Source organism: Aythya marila, assembly GCF_965140915.1.
Source record: "Aythya marila genome assembly, chromosome: 1".
NCBI lineage: Eukaryota > Metazoa > Chordata > Aves > Anseriformes > Anatidae > Aythya > Aythya marila.
Window position 1 is genome coordinate 32,062,761 of NC_139042.1, and position 20,538 is coordinate 32,083,298.

Genomic DNA, 20,538 nt, shown 5'->3' on the forward strand with positions numbered 1-20,538 from the left:
AAAATAAAAAATAAAACAGGCGGGTGGCGAATTCAACATGTGGGTAATAAACGGGGAAATTAAAAAAAAAGTGACTAAATTCCTAATAAAAATGATTAAACGGGGGGTAGCAGCGCATTCCTCCCTGCCCCCAGCTTGCTGCCGTAAGAGGAGGGGGGAAGTAATTTTGCTTTTTTTTTTTTTTCCCTGAAGGGGAGGGCTTGCGGTCAGGCTGTCATAGCTGACTGCAGGAGTTATGCGTTTGTCAGCATTTCCATTAGAAGTGTACTTTTTATGTAGTTTACAACTTGGTTATAAAAATATGCGCTGGGTTGAAACTTGGTCAACGGCCTCTTCTCCAGAAACGTCTTTGAGGCAAACTTTGGGACAGTCCTGCTTAGATGTGAAGTGGAAATCTGTGGAAAATACGGGATTTTGTGTTTCGCTGAACTCTAAAACTTCGCTGCTCACGCACGTAAATGCATTTACAGCTGTTAGCCCGAACTCGGTTTGTGTTTTATTTTTTATTTTTTTTCCATGCCAAGTATGCTGAGTGAGGGAAGGGTTTAAAGGCTCGGCCTCTGCAGGCTTTGGGGTCGCTGTTAGGGCCTCAATTAGCTCAATGGAGGCTTGATGAAACCTCTTAACGGAGGCCATGGGGGCATCGTGAGGTGCCCACCTTCAGAGGTGTCACGGGGCATCCACAGAGCTCAGGCAGCCTGATGAGTTGTAGCAGTGCTTTGAAAGCCCCAAAGCTGTGGACAAGACACCAGTGTTAAACTAAAAGCAGAATACGGTAACTTTGCTACCGAAGCTCTGTGGGATTTTTTTAATATTTTTAAATTTTTACTCTGTCTGTTCAGTTGCCGTGTCTGAAACGGGGAAGGAGCGCGGTGTTTAAGAGGCTTCGTTTGTATACCTCTGTACGTATGCATCCTGATGCTGTGAAACGTGCCTGCCACCCAGTGGATGCAGCTGATCTGTGTACACTATATTCTATACATTTACTCCCTCTCCTCTGCAAGTTTGCAAAGTGAGGTGCTCAGGAGCTGTCGGGTGCCATGCTGCATGGGCCCTGTGCTCCAGGATGCCATTTGAGGTGAGGTGACCCGCCGCTGCTTTTCCAGCTCTGGGGCTGAGCCAGGGGGTATCGGCTGGTGGCAGCAGCACGCTGACCCCTCAGCTGGGCAGAAGTCAGCAGATACGATGGGTGGATGAGGCAGGTGATGACATAAAGAGGTAGAAGCATCATCCTGCCTAAGATAACTGGAGAACGGGATTCTGTGGCCCCTGCTGTTCCCGTAGGATTTCCACCTGAACTTTCCATTTTCTGACGCGGGCCATTTGTTTTTCTGGGTGCCTGAGCTGAGTCTTGAGTCTGATCTGCAGTCATGCTGAACTCACCGATCTGGAACAAAAGTCAATGACTGTTTGTTCTCAGCATGCAGAAAATGTTTAGCAGGACTAAGCATGGTGGAAATGCAAGTCTACATCATCAGAATTGCTCTCTCAGTGTCTGCAGCTTTTTACTTGATTTTTTTTTTTTTTTTTCATATCTGAGTTTCCTGTCTTCAGAAAATTGTGGATCAGTGTCCTTTATTTTTATGGATTACTGCAGTGATAAGAGTCATTGAAGAACCTGGGAGAAAAGAATTCATCCGTCCTCTGGTCTGATGGTGCGGATATGCTCTGAAGGACAAGGGCAAAAAGAGAATTTGCATGTTAATTATAACAAAGCTTCTGTCAGGAAGAAAATGTGACCAGGTCAGTCACAATTACAGGCTGACCTCCATGCATACGAGCACTAGGAGACAGTTTTAATTACCATTGCTCAGTTCTAATAAGGCCTCAATTCTACAGTGCTAATCACGTTTTTTTTTTTTTTTAAAAACTGCTTTTACTGTGTCATTTCCTAGGTTTTCTTCCCCTTAGGAAAAGATAAGATAAGCAGCTAGGCAGCCCGGGGCAGTGCATGTGTGTTCGTGTCCTCCCTCAGCTGGGTTACTGCTGTAACACACGAGACTCGTCCGAGCTCTCCATCGAGCAGGACCCACAGTGGTCGGTCCTGGCTGCGTGTCGGCCAGCAGGAGAGGATCTGTCATGCTCTGCCAGTTTCTTTCGCAGCTGTCTGCAGGCAGGGAGCGAATGGCCAGGCTCAGAAATCCTGGGCTGTGTCCCAGACTCCAGAGGAGAGCGTGCCGTTGGGATCTCGCATTTTCCTGCTCTGTCTGCGCCCCTCATGTGCCATTGCTTGTCTCAGTCCTTTGACTCGTTCTCACGCTGTCTCCTTGTATCTGCCTTCCTTTTCTCCTCCTCCTTTGCTTCTGTACGTCCCATCTCCCTGTTTTCAGTCTCCTTGCACAGAAAGTTGCATTCCTACACCAGCCCCCTTGTATTTTTTTTTTCTTTCTTCTTAGTCTCAGGTCATTCTGTGCCCATTTTTTCTCCCTCACCTTCTTGTTTTTGCTGTGGAGGGAGCCTTACTCATCAGTTTTTCTGCCACCCTCTCATGTCATTCCTTGCCCTCTATGGTTCTTGCATGAAGCATCTTCCTTGGTCCTTCTCTGTGGTCCTCTACAGCCCCGCATTGCTGTGAAGACCCACGGGACAAGACACTGAAAGGGCAGGAGAAACAGGGCTCCAGCTCTCATCCCAAGTGCCTGGCATCTTTTTGGCCTCAGCTGACCATGACATGGACAGTCTGGAGCCTGCTCCCGCTCCATGCCTTTGAAGACTCTTATCTGAGCTGCAGCCTTTTCCTGGGCAGGAGCTGGCAGAAAAGTTGCTGAGTGCTTGTGGGGATGGCCTATGGGGACTGATGGGCGTGAGGAGTTGTGACAAATGTGGATGTGGCCTAGTGAGCATCTACTGAAAATGCATAATTTGTCTTCAGCAGTTTGACCAAATGTGTGTGGATTTTTCATGGAGGCAGCAAAAGGCAGCATACCTTTGGTAGAGCAGCTCAAGCCCTCATGTCAATTTTCAGATCTGTTACCCGAAGCTGAAAGAGCACTATAACCTTTTAATGAGTTCACCAGCGTTTTCTGTTAGTACTGAAAGACAGTGTTTTCCCCAGTCTTGTTCTGAAAAACAGCTGAAGTATTTTGGCTGAGGTTTTCTAATCTCTGTCTACTCAGTTCTTTCTACACCCCTCCCTCAGAAGCAACCTCTACAGCACATGGAACAAAATTTAGCCTGAGGCAGACATTCAACTTGGAAAATTTCAACCCAAACAGTCCAAGTCTGGCCAAGTTACAAGCAGCTGAAAGCAGCATCTTGCATTAGAAGTCTTCAGTAACCGCCTAACAGGCAGTGCTACAAGCTTCACCAATACCAGTGTAAGTTTATGTGCTTTTAAGCACACTGCTCAACTGTAATACTAATCAATAGCTCACCCAGCTGACTAATTGGCACCCGGTTGATTTTTTATTTTATTTTATTTTTTTTTAATAGACTAAAACTTTTCAGTCAATTGTACAAACGCTTTTACTTACTCGTATTACTCATTGTTGTTTTCCTGGCTGAAAAATTGCAAACTTTAACATGGAGCCCCTGAAATAAATAAGAAGCTGCGGCTGACTGGTTCTGAATCTTTCAGAATGACTTAACAATTGTTAAAGACCAATTTACAGTAGAACTGGAGCAAATTGCTTCCCAGAGTTTTGAATTGTAGAAAACCACATCTCCCGAATTCCTAAGCTATTCATCAGCTGTTCAGCTGTAGCAGGCTCACCCTATATTGTGTCCCTGATATATCTATTAACTTTGCAGCGAAGTGTGAGTTGAAAACAATCGTGCCATGGAGTCACTGTGGAATAAATACCACAAACATTGGCAAAGTTGCTTCATAAATCTTAGTTTAGAGAGCAACTTAGGCGTGGCTTTCTTCTGCGTGCGTGCAGCTGTTTCTTGTGGGGTCCCCCAGGGACTGGGTCTTGGTGCAATGCTGTTGAATACCATTCTATTCACAGTTTTTGCAATGACATCTCATCTTTACTCATAGATGATATACAGGTTTGTACACACACAAGGTACAGGTTATTAGCGCAGTGTACTCCAAATCACATTTTTAACTGGTTCCCATCCAGCAGAATGCGTTGTTCGTGCAGCCAGCCACTAAGGAATGAGGAATGCAGTTACACCAGCAGGATGGGAGGCTGTCTGCAAACTGGTAATTTGAAAGAAGGTTTAAGAATTTGTGTGGATAATCATCTCGCCGGGAGTTTTCATTGTAATCCTGTCAACGAAGTGTGATCTTTGGCTACACAGCAATAAAAATAGTGCATAGGAATGGGAAGGGACACGGCATGAGTAAGATCACTGGAATTCTGAGTCTGCGTCCGGTGTCGCTGTTCACATGAGGAAGGATGTGAAATATTAGTAGGAGCACGGCAACAGAAGTGTTCCAGGGTTTAAAAAAGAAGCTTTATAATGCAGTTTATCAGTTCAGAGGAAACTGAGAGGTGAAATGATGCCTGTATATGTCTTACATATGCATAAGGAAATTACATGATAGTTATTTGACCCTGTTGAGACATCCAACATGTCTGGGAGCTGGAGTTGGGTGTGTTGTGTCATGAAGTAATAAGTAGCAACGAGAGTAATTACTCATTTTAATGAGTTTAATGTTGCTGGGAGTGTTTAAAATGAGATAACGTTCACTATTCAAAGAAGTGCTTTGGGTTGGTTTTATGGGGCACTTTGTTAGTGCATGTAGAAAGGGAAAGGACTGTGCTCTGCTCACCTGTGCTCTTCACGAGATCAAGAATACAGGATTATTCATAGTGCTGTCAGTGCATTGTAGCACCTGTTGCTACGGTGGACATTACGGTAAAACGGCACGCTCCAGAAGTTGGCCAGTTTTCTCTTGGTTCAGGAGGACCACTTTTTTTTTTTTTTTTTTTGATGCCTAATTGCACTTCTGGGATTATGATGGAAGATTGTATACTTTTTGCTTTCCTCAAGAGCATTAACATCTGGTTGCAGCTGGAGATAGGATTTTGGTTACTCACCTTCCTCACCTACTGCTCTCTGTCAGTACAGAGAATCCTCTCATATTCACAGGTTGGTCTACCTCCTTTCTTCGCTCAGCAGTCAAGGAAGATGGCTATATTTAGGGATGGAGAAATTTCCTCTACCTTTTAGCAGATAAGGCATTGTTCACCATTTACAACTGACCTACTGTAAATGTAATGCTCACAGTACCCTGAAGCCCACCCTGCCCTTAATTACCTCACTGTCCTTTGGACAAGCCTCTCCTGCTGCCAGATCTCCTGCTGCAAGCAGACGGGTGTGCTGGAGACGAGGACGTGGGCATGTGTGCATGTGGCTTGGCAAGCTAGCAGGACCAGCAGTCGCTAAAACAACAGAAGTTATGGTGGTGAATTAATTTCGTAACCTGAAACACACGATGGGCTGCTCAAATCAAGTCGAAGTATTACTTACCAAGTTTCTTTTCAGACAGCTTCGTGCTAAAGCTAAAGGTTTAATTTGGCCTGGGAATTGCACTTGAGCCTAGATAGTTATGAGATGATGTTTTATAATTCCATAGCTCGTACTTTTTAATATAACAAACACTTTTTTTTTCCCTCTGGCAGCTGAACCAGAGTAAATATACTTCAATACTTGAAGTATTTCTTTCCTTAGAAAATTTATTTTATTATACCCTACTATAGGGTAAATGGTACATAAAAGCATGCCAAGATCTGACTTTCCATATTTCACACGATGGTCTTAATTTGATCTTTTTCATTCACACTTTCAAATATCCTCTGAAAATTTTAAGGTAACTAATTGCACTTTCTGTACACAATGACATCACTGGAAGATTTCCTATTGAGAATAACTGAAACTTGAGAAGCCTAAGTTCTTGTAAATCATTATCTCTAGACTTGTCAAAAACATGCATACGAGTATTTCTGCTTATTTGGATATACTTAAGCACCAAAGTACTTGTCTCAAATGTGATTTCTAAAACATTTTCCTCAGCTGCTGTACTGAGATGTGTGTGTTTGGGAAAAGAATATGAATACAGTCTTCTAGGGTTTGGCTCTTGCGCCTATTGCTACGTTCATTGAAGTTAATGATTATGCCCTATTGGCTTTGAGTATATACAGAACCTAATTCACTAATAAAGTGCAAATAAGGTTGGAAGTTTTCAGTTTAGAGTTCTAATTAGGTTATTTCATAAATTCCTTCTTGGAAAACGGCAACCAAAGCATCAAAAGTAAATTTTGAATCCTACTGTATTATTCCAGTAGTTTGTTATAAATTGGGTCATTATGGAGATGATTATGAGTATCACCATGTGGTGCCTGTTTTGAAAGTGTATTCATGGGTTACAGTTTGCTATCTCTTGACGTCTTATTGTTAAGTGACTTATGTCGGTCTGAAGGGGATATCAAATCTGAATATAAAATTTATAAAGAGGCAAGATGCATAACTATATAATCTGTATACCTAGAAGCACAAACTGTGTGCTTGTAGGATAATTACGCACCCAGATAACCAAATTAAAAAGGAATAGTAGTAGGACTGAGTTGTTTGCAAGGTTTATTTTTTCCTCCCTTCATCAGTGCTGCATATAACTGTAATCAAGGTAGTTAAAACTTTGGTGTTTTTATTAAATGTGTTATTCTGTACCTGTCACGTGTGGACTTCCCGCTCCGTCTATCATCTGGTACATCTGTGGCCAGTGAAGACAATTCTGCCTGCTCCATAGGATTAGTTTGATTTCCTTGCTTTGTTTTTACACATATATTGTTATTTCTTTTTTTGTTCTTAAAATGGACTATTTTAGATTCACCTGTGTATTCTGTGCACTGATATTCTTGTCTCTTTCCTCCATTAATATCATAGTGACATTAAGCAGTTAGTATCTCAAGTACCTGGTCATACAGGCATTGATGAAATTTAATGAGGTGTTTCAATTTGCTTGACCTTGTTCTGCAACTCGTTTATGCCTAATGTATTCAAGTAGGAAACTCAGCATGCCGAGTCCTGGTTGAAAGTTGCTCACAAGGTAGCTGCTGCTGCTGCAGCTTCCCTTTCAACGTCTGGTGCTGCTCGGAGAGAAGCTGCTGCTTTGTCATTTTAAGAAGCTCATGCATTAATCATGCATTGGTTATTTTGGGGGCGTGCTTGGGGTATTTGGAGGTAGTCACAAGAAGTTTGGTTTTCTGCCTTGAGAAGTGGAAGCGCTGGTGGGAAAGTTACAGGATTCTGCACCCTGCTGCAGATCTTCGGGGACATTTTTTTGGCAAGGGGGATTGGATAGCATCCAGGCATCTGTTCTTTGTTCTTTATTTTTTGTTAAGAGATGCTGTGTAAGTGTGGAAATTCAGTGAGCAATGGCAAGGTCTTTCAATGTTGATCACGAGAATGACAGCAGATGCATCTGTTTTGCAGGAAACCGAAAGAGCCCACTTTGTCAACAGTTTAAATTACTGAAGAGGCGATAAGGTTATGCTACCCTGTGGCATAGGATTTGCTGTGTTTTTTTTTGTTGTTTTTTTTTTTTTTTTTAAAGATATATGACAGAGGAAGGGGCACTGTGGGTAAAAGGACAGCAAAACTAGCCAGAAAATGGATAGAGACAGTACTAAGCATTCATATACCGCTGTAGGAGCACTGATAATGAAGTGTGGTGATCACAATCATCGCTGGTAGACGAGCGCAACAGAAGTGAAGCCGCTACGGAGCTCCAGAAGCAAATCCAGCCTGTAGACACTTCAGCAGTACCTTCTCCAGACAGAAATGTTGCCTCCAAAATATGATGTTGTTGCAAATTGGCTTTCAGTCAGCTCTTGTACAGCTCTTCTGCTTGCTCTTCCCCTGCAGGAGAGAAACATCGTGAAGTGGGACAGCACCACCAAACAAAATGGCTGACGTATAGTCAGTGTGGGTCTCCGCTGGAGACAGTTGTCTTCTAAGTTGATGTTGGGCAGGAAAAGGCACTAACTTCTTCACCATGGCCACCATCACTCTTGCTGAGGGTTTGCACAGAGGGGAACAAGGCTGAGGCCTAAATACGAAGTATGGGACTCATAGTCAAGGTGCCATTTACTGTGGTGACCCAGCACTGCCATAGCTGCAGGGGCCACTGCTGTCTTCAGTCACTCACTCCTGCCAGACTGGCCAGATCACTGTGGGGATCCTTCTATTTCTGCCAAAACAATCCGTTTTACCTACGTGGTTTAAACGGTTAATTTGTGTTAGTTGCAGTGGGCTGAGGAACTTAGGAGCCAAAGCTGACGTAGGTTCTGGTAAATACACTGAGATGCTGCTGGGGGGTGGGCTGAGGAAGTTGGTGGTGTCTTAGTGGAAGTAGTAGAAAAAAACAACACAATTACTAAGACTTTTTAAATTCAGTTTTCGAATATTAATATTACATGGTAGTGAAACTTTGCTGCTGTTACAGAGGTATTCTTTTAATGAAGGAATGATCTGGCTTCTGACCATAAATATACTGCAGGCAAGATGTTGAGAGCCAGAACTGTAAACCTTTTTTTTTTTTTTTTTTTTTCTTCACCAATGACCATTTGTGAAAATTATCCAGGACACTTCTATTGATGTGAAATGTTTTTCATTTCTGGTGATCAAATTCACTGGTATATTTTTATCGTTGATTTTCTTTCGGAGTGAGTATGATTGCATCATATTATGTACCATGTCCTAGGTAAATTATTGCATAGCATGCTTTGGGGGGGGGGAGGAGTGTTGTTTGCTTAAGAGGTCTTCCTATTTTATTTTATTTTTGAGAAGACATTAACTTTTGCAGGTGTTGTATTTTCTCCCTCAGAAATAAAAGCTTCATCAGAAATGCAAGGTGTGTCACTTCTGTCATTACTGTGTGACTGACAGCTGGAAAAGGTCAAATCGTATGAGCGGCTGTTATTGTATTAGCCCCTCATCTTTCTTTAAGTAGTTTTTTTTTTTTTCTTTCCCTAAATCTGTACGTTAGCTTTAAACTACTTGTTTAATGCTTTCCTGAAGGAAAAAAAAAAAAAAAAAAAAAAGGTACTTATACAAGGAATTAATTGCCTTTATGGATATATAGTGATACATGCTTCATATGTTTTAAGACTCAAACTAGGTTCCAGGTCCTATGTATTTGTCTCAGCACCTGTTGAGCATGTTACTTTCTGAATTCTCTAATCCTGTAGGGTTTATGTAGTCTCCCTTCTCTTATCTCCATATTGTTGACAAGAAGTTTAGCAACACTAAATATTGTTAGAGACTGCTTAGTTCTTTGGAGCTTTTTGTTTATGATGTGTGGTGGACAGGCATGTAAAAACTTAGTTTGTTTTTGAGGTGTAAAATGGTCTGTCACGTATGTTCAGATTTAACTTTCTATTCTGCATATTTTATTATCAAACTGAGCAGTAGTGGTACGGGTGTTTCAACAGCCACAAGTGTTTGTGCAGGGGTGGTTTGAGGGTGAAGGTACGTAGTTCTGGTTCTTTTGTGTTGCAGTCATTCTGCAAGTGCAAATGCAGTGCTTTAGCAAAGGAAGCTATTCTAAAAGGGAAATATTAGGAACAATACTGAATCTGCGGGCTGTGTTAAAGAAACCGGGCGGCTGCTAGGAAAAGGTGGCTTTACGAACACTGTAACTGGCACTCCTTTGGATGTGTGCTCCTTCTTTCTTATCCAGACAGGTTTCTAAATCATATTACCATATTCTTTTATTTTTTTAGTAAACTGAAGACAAGTAGAAATAAAAACCTGTGGTGTTTTTTTTTTGTCTTTTGGTCATTCTGGGGAATGCCCTTTCTTGGGATTGCTTGTTTTATCTGCTAGAAAAAGGCACTGCTAACCAGTACCAGAAATGCAGATAAGTACATTACAGCTCTCTGTGGTTTCTGGCTGGAATGTGGTCGCAGCTTGAAGTCAGGCATCTCCATGCATTTGCTGTGTGGAGCCACTGCACCTCCATCTTCTTTATTCTGAAATATATCTTGGATGTTCAGATGCACAAGGAATAGTGACTAATGCTGGGAATGAACAAAAACTGGGTAAATCAACTTAGGAAGTGAAGGAAGTAGATTAAGGTAGATCCAGAGTAGTTTTCTCCTTCTAACTGGCAGGACGTGAGCCAGAGAAATGAGATACAGAAGAAACTGTGAATAGCCCTGCTGATAAAACAGAGATAACCTGAACTGCTACAGAATAGCTGGGAGCTAGGTCACTGTGTGCAGAAGAAGGCTGAATGGACTTCATTACCCGTAGTGTAAGGATTTGGGGGGGAAGGGTCCTTTTCAAGAACAAAATGTTAGCTTTTACTAAGCAGGAGGAATACAGACACAAATCTGAATGCTGCTACCAAATAACACTGCAGAACAGTCATATGTAGGTAGATTTCTTTTCCTCTCCTTTCCTCTCCCCTAAATGTCACAATATACGCATGGTGTTGTTTTGAGGACACCTTAAGCATGGATAGGCATTTTTTTTCATGAAGTAGGCGAATAATCAGATTTCCTAAGTCAGGGATTGCAATCAGTGAAGCACTAGAATGTTCCAGTTAGGTATGAATGACCAAGAGCTCAAGCTCAACATCTCCCGAGTCCTTTTAGTTGGTCCACAGGGCTCGCATTGCTGTGGTTTCCAGATGTGGGGGAAGAACCTGATGAATGCTGCAGGAGCCAATTGTGGTTGTTAACTTGGGGTCCAGTGCTGGTGATCAGACCCAAGAGGAAGACAGTGGGGAAACTGGGGCAACAAGGTCCCTTCAACACAGGTGAAGTGACCTGTTTGTTGCCTTAGCTGGGGCTGCAAGAATGGCTGTTCTGTGCAGGTATCGTTTTCAGTCACGGGGGGGGGGTGGGAGAGGAAATTAAGTAACCTGCCACCAGATCCATTTTATCTCATTAGTGATGGGATATTTTTTTCCCAGAGGTTTCTAAATCTCTGTACCTTCGTCGATTAAACAAAAAATGAAAGTGATGGATCACCAGAAGATACCTTTCGGGGGCTTGTCCAGGCACACCTTGCAGAAGTTCCTGCTCTGCTCAGAGCCAAACAGAGAAGATGGTGTGGGTGATGTCAGATGACGTCTGAAAGGAGCTTCATAACAAGACTGAGTGCACCAAGATGTAAAGAGAGTGAAACAGAGAAGCTAAAGGTGGCCAACTGTGGGGTTTCAGATTAACTGAGGGGTGTTCGTCAGACCTCCTTATAATTCCTTTGCAGTGTTTTCTTTCTGCATATGGCTTCCCAGTACTCTGGGTTATATACAGCCATATACTGTGTGTGTATATAAATAATATCTATATGTACAACCTATTTAATAAGCTAGAAAAAAATCTTGATGCTCAGGGCTAAAGATGTTAATCAGTTTGTAGTGGTATATTTACTTCTACCATAGCTATGTTCTGCTTATTTCTCTGTTTGCTTTATAATCGCATATTGACATTATCTTAAGTGTGTTACTCTTCAGGTATGGTTTAGTTTTGGCTTTATTCTCTCAAGCCTCTCTTGGACTGAGGGTTGACAACGTTTGCATAGAAACAAACCTTTACTAGTCCAACTTGAAAGAGAGGATTTCATCTTGTATTTTGACCTTTCCTATAAAATTCAGTAACTTGACTTAGGAGATATTTCGAATGCAGCATCTAATGAAGTCATGAGTGGGACCCTCTCATCTTCTCCATTCATGGAATAAACCTCACCTACCACAAGTCTTCTCATCCACAAATACTGGCACCCAAAAAACAATGAGGAAAACTGACTTCACAGCGTTTTCTGACTATGCTATTTTGGATATAAGGGTAAGGGGAATGGCCTTGGATTAGTAAGTGTCATTGCCTTTTTTTTTTTTTTAAAGCTTGTGTGGTTGTGCCAATATTGATGTTCTGCAGGGTGGAAGGCTGATGTGTGAAGCGGTGAGAGCCTGGTTATAATTTTCTGTAGCTAAGTGGAACTAGCAAGGAAAAGGCAATATATTTACAGATTGTATTATCAACACCCCCCACGCACACACACAGGCGCATCGCAGAATAGAGAAGCGTGGAGGAAAACAATCCTTGAGTCAGGACAACCACTCCGTGATTGTATGTACTTTCCCCCCCTCTTCTATTTTGTTTTGTCTATTTAGATTAAAAGGTCTTCACTGTAGTATTTTTGCCCTGCAGATCTGTAATGGCCCCAGCCCCTCCTCGCCCAGTGGCATCCCATCGCAACATCTGCAGGCATCCAGCTACAATTTCACCTGAAAAAAATGTAAATGTGAATCGTTTGATGACACCGATGGCTTTGCAGTAGGAGGCGTTGGGCCTGGTGGTGTTTTTCCTGTTTGCTACGTGGGCTGCTAGTTGACATTTCATGGTACAAGTGAATTTTCCAATGTGTTGTATAATTTTGGTTCATAATTCCTGTCCCTCCAGATCTGACTGCTGCCAAAATGTGCACATACGATATACACATGTAGCTCCGAAAACAAACACTTGCTGAATAATGGCTCTTTCTTGACTAGTCTGGGTGAAAATCGCTGTGTTTTCAGAAGGCGGAGTCAAACCCTGGGGTCAAACTCTCTTAGATGTAGGGTGTTTGGGATCTGCTTTCTTCATTTGGGATTTTCATTTGGGAAAGCATCAGTCTGCTGCAAGCAATTAAGGATTAGCAATAAAGGAATTAAAGGATGTTTGTTTAGAGCTTGTTTAGGGCAGTTAGTTTTCTTGTAGAACAGCGTAGCAGAGAGAAAGCTGCTCCGAACTTGTACAAAGCACCAAATGTTCAACAGGCCTGGGGATGTGCAATTAATCTAAAACAAAAATAATACAGAAAAAGTCATTTTCTTTACCCTTTCCCTTTCCTGAGTGAGATCATCGACTGCCTCAAGAAAAGCTCTTTTAATTACTTGGAATATTAAAATTAAATTAGTCTGCTACTCTTCACTAGTGGTTGAAATATGGGAAGGTTTCTGTGACCATAGTCGCAATTGGTGTCTTTCTGTCTAATTCTCAAAGCTGGAAAACATTACTAAAGTGTCTAAAAAGGGGAACACTGGAAGTGAGAGTTCAAGAAATAAAGTTGGTCACCGAAAAGCAGTGGATGAAACTTTGCATTTGGGCTACCAGCCTAGGATCTGAGTGCTCTGCTGTCTAATGTAGGTCTCACCAGTCCCTTGATGGGAGAGGGAGTTAAAATCTTTCCAGTCTGGCTAGCTCCAGCTTTTTTTTTCCTCAAAGCAGGGGAGCCCTCCATAAGTGAAGGAATAAATGGGTTCTAAGGTGAAACGTGAACACAGAGATGCTGAATTTCCAGTATCGGACTAAAATAATAACCACTAATGTATACATATTGTATAGTGCTTTGGATGGAGCACTGAGGATACTAAGTGTTTTTTAAGTCTTGAGGGAATGACAGACTGCTCAAGGAGACTGCTGAGCTCCCTGCATTAAGTAAATGACCTTGGTTAGTGGAAAGCAGGAGAAAAATGCCATGTATGAAATCATGCCTGCTGTAATATCCTCTCGTTCTCTTAGCCTCTGGTGCCTGATATTGTTTTCATGGCCCCCTGAACCACAGGGTAAAGACAGATGATTCCTGTGAGGCTTTTGGAAAACACTTAGTGGGAGCAGCAATTTTCTTTGAAGCTAGGCCTATATGTATGCATGCAGTAGTGTCTTCTAGGATACATCTGCTTGTCACACCTCACGTTTATGGGCAAAGGACCAAAAGAGGTGACGATTTGGTGTCTTAGAGAGATCCACAGGACTGTAATCTGTGATTTCTTTTAGGACAGCTCACCAGGACAAAGATCAGTGTGGAGACACGGGTTGTGTTTGTGCAAGCAGCTTGAAATTTAGCCGCGAGATCACAGGGTTGTCCTTCCAGCTGTCAGTCCCCCTTATCTGTAGCCCAAGCTCCCTGATACCCCCCCTTTTTCTTTCCTGTAATCTCCTTTTTTTTTTTCCCCTTGTCTCTTCTCCATGATTCATGTATGCATCAGTTGACTAATGGACCATGTATTTGGGCAGGTAAGGCAGCCGCTAAAAGTATCGATCGCTTCCTGAACGAGTGCGTGAGCGGCTCATGTTTCTGGCTAACTGGTCTTTAATAGCCAGCCCTCCACCTGAATGAGCTGCAATGGAAAATGTATTTATTTAAACGAGCTTAATTTTTTATTTTTTTTTTTTTTGCTTGTGGTGGTGGTGTTTTGTTTTTTTTTTCCTCCTGCCTCTCCAAGTTAGCCCTCTTATCTTTCCCCACTAATTAGAGCAGCTGGACGAGCGGTAATAAACACACTTTCCTTTCCTTTGTGCTCGTATCCTGAGCGGTGCCAAAATACTCTCTTGTGCTCTCATCTGGGCATATTTATGGAGCTTCTAAAAATCGACGTGTATCAAGATTTCCTTTTTTTCTGTAAACGAGGCCTGCATCTGAACCAGGAGCCCGCCCAAGCGTGTGAGGTAGGCGGCATGGCCGGCCTGGGGCTGCGGGGCCAAAAGGACGACGAAAATCAGATGGGAAGCCAACAGTTTTTTCGTCTGACTGGAGCCGTGGAAAGTGTTGTCCCTACGTGTGCATGTGCTGGATGCCGTCTGTTATTGTCTGAAACACAAATGTGCATAAATAATTGCGTGGTGCTGGTTCGAGGTATCAACAGCCATTTCCTGCAGCGCGGCTGACTTTCTGGGGCTGCGCCGTCTCCGCAGCCTAACTCCACAGCCTTTAAAAAATAAAAAAAATGAAAGAAAAGAGGAAAAAATAAAATAAAATAAAGGCAGCTGCAAAAGCACAGCATTGGGCCCGGAGTTGTCCAGCGAAAGGGCGGTGTCTGGCTGCTCTCCCTTAGGAGAGAGCTTGGTGGGGAACATGGCGATCCCTCCCCCTGGCCGCTCTGGCTGTATAAAGGCCAAACAATAATAGTAATGCGAACGTCGTCCTGCTCGAACTTCTGTGCCGATCTGTGAGCCTGTCTCAGGCTACACCGAATATTTTGTCCGTGAATAACAACATTCCTTGCATAGAAACTTTTTTTTTTCAGCTCGAAGCTTCATTCTTGATTTGATTTTTCTACTGATAAATATAGACGTGAAAAAAAAATCCAGTGTTCACGGCGGATTTTTTTTTCCTAATGTGTGTTTATTATTCATGAATGTGTTGCAACATCCAAAAATGTAACGAGTGACTCACAGTTCGAGAAGAGAAAAAATATAGCTTTTTAATGAGGACTCCTCAGTGGGCTGCAGACTGTCCCAGTTAAGAGGCCGCAGTTTGATTGTATCAAACTCATCCAGTCCTTGCTCATCTAGTCCAGAACCATATGTTTGCAAATAGTTGGTTTTATTTTTTGTATTACTATTTATTTTGGTGTAAGAAAGGAGAAAAAAAAAGAAAAAGAAAAAAAAAAAAACCAACAACAAAGGCTAAGTTTACTGTTATCGGCGTAGTAACATCTCTTGTAGTTGTAATAGTTGCAGGATCTTATAGTTGTAGATAAGAGGTTTGTATTCTTATAAATTATCCTTGCAAGGACTCCTGAGCAAAGAGTACAACCCTGTTAAGGCAATAGACCTCTGAACGAGTGTAATAGTAGGGATCAGAATCTCAACTTGTGGGATGATCTACTGATCTATTTCAAGAATCAGTATTGTCTTTCAGGAAATACTGCTGCTTATTTTTTGGAAAATTGAACTTTTTCTTTCATTTGTACAGTTTTGAATTTTACCAGTCTCATTTCATGCTCAGTATCCTCTCACCTCTCTGTCCCTCTTGCCCAATAGGAGGAAACCCATATTTGCTTGAAAGCAAGGTGAGTGCAAACCCATAGAAATAGGTAGGTGACCTAATACTTGCCTTTCAAGCCGGCTGTATACACAGGTGATCGTTTCCTTTTGAATGCCATGGATCTAGCAGTCAGGATTGTATAGCTTCGTATAATCCTGAAGTAAATTTTTCAAGATTTTCCAGAGCTGTTACGCACACTGTCTGAGAATTCAGCATAAAAGCATGGCACTTCTGTGCCCTTGCGGTCCTCTTGGGACAACCAGTAATTATTACCATGCAAAAATGAGGTAATTTTGGCTTTATTTATTGCAAATATTTAGCATTGAGGAGTCTTAGTGAGGTGTTCTGTATATTAAGTGGCATTACTGTTATGGTCTATAACTACATTTGAGTGTTGAGTAGAACGGCACCACCTTGAGTTTCCCACCTTGTTTCCACCTGTAGATTGAAACTGCGATTCCTGTCTGTTTTTTTCAGGGAGTAAGCTCTTCTAGATTTAAAAAAAAAATAAATAATAAATTCAGATGGAATTACCCAGTTATTTTCAAAAACACATTTCTCTGCCCATATATTTGTCAAGTCTTTCCATCAGTTGGCTTCTTTGTCGTATGGGACAGGGTCTAGAGACAGTATTTAAAGCTAAAAGGGCTATTGGTCTTTCTGGATCACTTTAGCATCCCCAAATGAAGGACTGGGAAGTGGTAAATTAGAAGTGAGTTGTGTTTTAGGATGTAACTGTCTTGTTTGTCTGTCTGACTGGGGTTAATAAGAATAGTAGATGACGCACAACGATTTCTCCTGGCTGCATTTGCAGATCATGATTTCATTCTTTGCTTCATGATTTCTGGGGATTTGAATTCCACTCAGAGAAGTAGTAAGGGTTGTAAATTTGTCCTCTCTATTTTGATGTCCTTGTTTTATTGTCTCATCTGTGGGTCTAAACATGTAACTTCCACCAAATCCATTGGCAGGTGTATTTTTAGGATGCTAAATGACTTCCAGTGCCCTTTTCGAAACAAATGCACAAATGGCATGAGGAGGGATGGTGAGACAGAATTGGATCGGTCTGAGAGTCACCGGTTTAAGTGGTGTGGTTGTCCCTCCTCCCTGCCTGGATCATCCCCTGGATAACACGCCTCCTTTTTTTCAGCCAACGTGCAATCCTGTGATTCTTAGGGTGAAAAACCCTATTGCTCAGCCAGCCTAGCAGGGTGCTTCGCTACCACCCACGAAAGGGAGGTCCTCTGCCTTTTGCTGGCAGTGCTCGCTCATCGCAGCCCTTTCAGAGCTGATTCAACTCGCTAACCGCACAGAGAGCTGCTGATGCTCCCCACCCACCTCGGTCAGCTTTCTGCCACGTTCACGTGTCAAAGCAGGTCACTGGAAGGTTTAAGGGGTACCACGCGGACCCGAACCAGAGCAGGGAGAGGATGGGGGGGAGAGAAAAGTGCGGTCAGGGTTGGTAGAGGAGTGTCAGAGAGAAGCTCGAGCGTGGCAGTTGCGGCTGAGATGGGATCAGGAGCTATCTCAAGTCAGAGCTGTGTTTACTGCCTGGATTTTTGCAATTCTTCCCCTCCTGAGTCTGTTTATCAGTAGAAAGGAGGGCATAGCCGCATCTTAAAAACACATTCTTAGAAATACTGAAAGGCAATGCTTCGTACCAGAGGCAAACCTGTAACCAAAGGAGGAAAGCACGAACTTAAAAGGGCAAGGAAAAGTGACTGTGCAAGTAGGTTGTCCTTGAGGCTTGCCATCTCTGAGATGTGACCTAGGAATACCTCAGAGGTGATCCAAGAAGGGTTTGTGCAAGGCTGTGCAAGGTCAGGGGTTTGCAGCTGTGTGGGATGTTGCTGTTCTGCTGGCGAAGGCAGCTGTCTTGCCACATTCGGTAGGAAACACTGGATGCAAACCTGGAGGTATAAAATGGATGAGGTTAAAGCTCTCCGGTGCTTGGTTGTGAATCCATTGCATTTGAAGCATTTCCCTCACCACTTCTACTACTTGGGCTTAAATTTCTGGAGGCTTGGAGTTTCCTGACCACAGGGTTGCAAAAGACTCTTGTGTATTTTGAAAGATGATAGCATTTATTATCTGAAGGCTTCTGATCAGACGTAGGATGACCAGGTTACCTTCCCTCCCAGCCTGTGAGAACACCGGCCTGTCCAACACATGCTTTATTTACCACCACTTTCCATTTCCTACAATTCAGCTAAAGTTCAGGTGACCATTGCAGTGAGTCAGTGGCGTGTTTCCTCTCAAATTCATTGTGCTCTGTGCTCAGCCTGTACCAAAACATCACTGAACGATACCTTAAAGGGCACGTTAAGAACCGATAGCTGTGAGGACTGCGCTCTAGGTATCCAAAAACCCTGGGTTCTGAATTTCTCCTTTTGATTTGTGATGAAATTGCTGAACAGTGAACTTTTATATATCTGACATCTGTGGATAGGAACAAGTTACCTCGCAATCTCTTGATGCAATTTCTCCATCTGTAAATATTTGGGTCATTGTGCATTTGGCAGCGTTAGACTGAAACTGCTGTGGGTTTCTGTGGTTTTTGTGGCACCTGCTGCAGAGGGAGGTGCCAGTCCACAAGTCCCAACTACCGGGACAGAGAGACCACAGCACTAAAATGCTGGAGCAGTACCAGCACAGTTTCTTGGTGTAGATAAGGAGAGAGAAGGGTGCAAGAGTTGAGGTGCTAGCTGGAGTCTTCCCTTCAGCCTGAAGAAGTCCCCTTCAGCACGTGTGGCTGTGGGAGCCGGGGCCAACGAAAGCTTGAGAATTTGATCACGCCGTATTTATTTATTTGTGCAGCCTTAACTTTTTTGGCGGGTTGGTTCCCCCGCCCGCTTCACTGCGCGGCTACGCAAATATTTGCGCGGGGAAACAGCGGGGGGAGTAGCTCGGTGTGAGCAACATGCAGCCGGGATGGAGGGGAAAAGCTGTTTGATTTGGCTTTGGCCACCCTGTTGGTCAGTGTCTAGCTATGTCTTTGGGGCAAATGGGGGTGTGAATTTCATAGAGATACTCATCACAGCAATGGGCAAGGTCACTTCTCTGAGCCAGGCTCATAATCGGAAAAAAACCTTATACAGTACGAGGGATGAACATCCACCTGCGTTATCTCTTGCTAAATATTTCTGCATTTTGTGTGAGCTTTTAAAAATATATATATTGCTTCCAGATTTAGCCTAGAAGCAGCAAAATGTTTGCATAGGTTGTGGTCATACATCACTCTGAATGATTTTTCTATTTGGTTGATTACCTGGATAAGACTCCTGCTTTTTTCTTTTCTTTTCTTTTCTTTTTTTTTTTTTTTTTTTTTTTTTCTTTCCCTGTAAAACATAACTATTAGACTTTCTTTAATAATTAAAATGGTGCTCTCCCCATGTCTGTGTTAGCGTCCTTGTAACTGCTGAGCAGCTGGGTCGGATTTCTCCCCTCAGAGCCCCATGATTTTAAAGTGCTAGAAACAAATGCTTTCAGAAGTAAGATTATATTAGAATGAAGCTGCTGGAGAGAGGGAAAAATGCATCTGTCACAAGTGGTGGAAAATATACAGTGACTAAAATAACGTTGTGGTGTTTCCTCCATGTGGTTTCTTTTTTCACCTGAGAAATACAAATGAAGACACATTTTGATAAAGAGCTGTAGTGAAGCTACGTGAGTGGTGACTTAAGTGGTGACTACTTGGTAAATCATAGAAGAAAAAAAAAAACAACAAAAATGCTTCTGCTGCTCTGCTTGCTGTTGTTTTCTTCACGTCTTCCTCTAAAGTAGGCTGCAAAGTAATGGGATAAAAAATGTTTGTTAAAATACCTGTGTATCTGTTCCTTACACAGTAAACTGGGAGCCACTTTTACCTTTGAGTGCCATGAAGATATCGTAGGGACTGAATTAATTGCAAGTAAAACTGGAATTTTCTTCTCAGTTACTGAACCTGTGCAGTAGTTGGAGATATTAATGTCCCTAAGACAATGAGTTTTGCTCAGTGAATCACCTGTTGGACTGATGTTTAATTATTACTAGGGGGTGTTTAATTACTGCAGCATTCACTCATATTTGGAGTTTTTTTCCATTTGATTGCTAGAGGCAGCTTAAGGCTTTTATGCCTGTCTTGGTACAAGTGTGCAAAGTCACCTCAGCTGCCTTCTTTCCTCTGGTTACCCCCTCCTGTCTGCACGGTTTGGGGTCTGTGCCATGCCATCCCCACGCTTTGTGGTCCTGAAGTGGCACATTGGACGCTGTCCTTCTGGAAATTAGCTTTGTAGTGGAAGTTGAATGCACTTGCCAGCCTACAAACCCTGCTTGTGCTTACCCTTCCCACCAGCGCAGGAGGGAAAAAAATCTGTCCTGACCCGTGCGCTTACTGTATCTATAAGCCCCATCCACAGCCCTCAAGTTGCCTTCCTCTGCATGTTGGGTGGCTTGGGGCTGGACTGTGTTGATCGGGTGCTTATTTAGCACCACATTTGGGTTAGGAAGATGAGGAGCATGCTGGAAATTCACTGAGATATTCTCACAAGCCCCAGCTGTTGAGGTGCTACAGGGGTGAGGAGCGTGTGGAAGTTCACTGAGATGCTCTCAAAAGCCTGAGGGATGTGGGTGCCACGGATCTCACTGAATTGGTGAAAAATGGTGTGGGGACTGTGTCTCCCTGGGTGATTTGGGGTCCTCCCTAGGTTATATTTTTGGGGGGTGTAGTGTGAGCACTGTGGTGGGTGCCAAACAGAAGTGGCTGTGGGACATCTTGTACGTCATGAGGGTGGCTGAGGCAGGACGTGAGGCAAAGACATGGCCTTGGGGACAGGGACGGGCGAGCTG

The 20,538-nt window shown here is 42.9% G+C and overlaps 1 protein-coding gene across 1 annotated transcript in view; it reads left to right on the forward strand.

The window, feature by feature from the left end:
• ELF1 (E74 like ETS transcription factor 1) overlaps nucleotides 1-20,538 on the forward strand; it is a 74,055-nt gene that overhangs the window by 626 nt on the left and 52,891 nt on the right. The gene's annotated exons all lie outside the window — the stretch shown is intronic.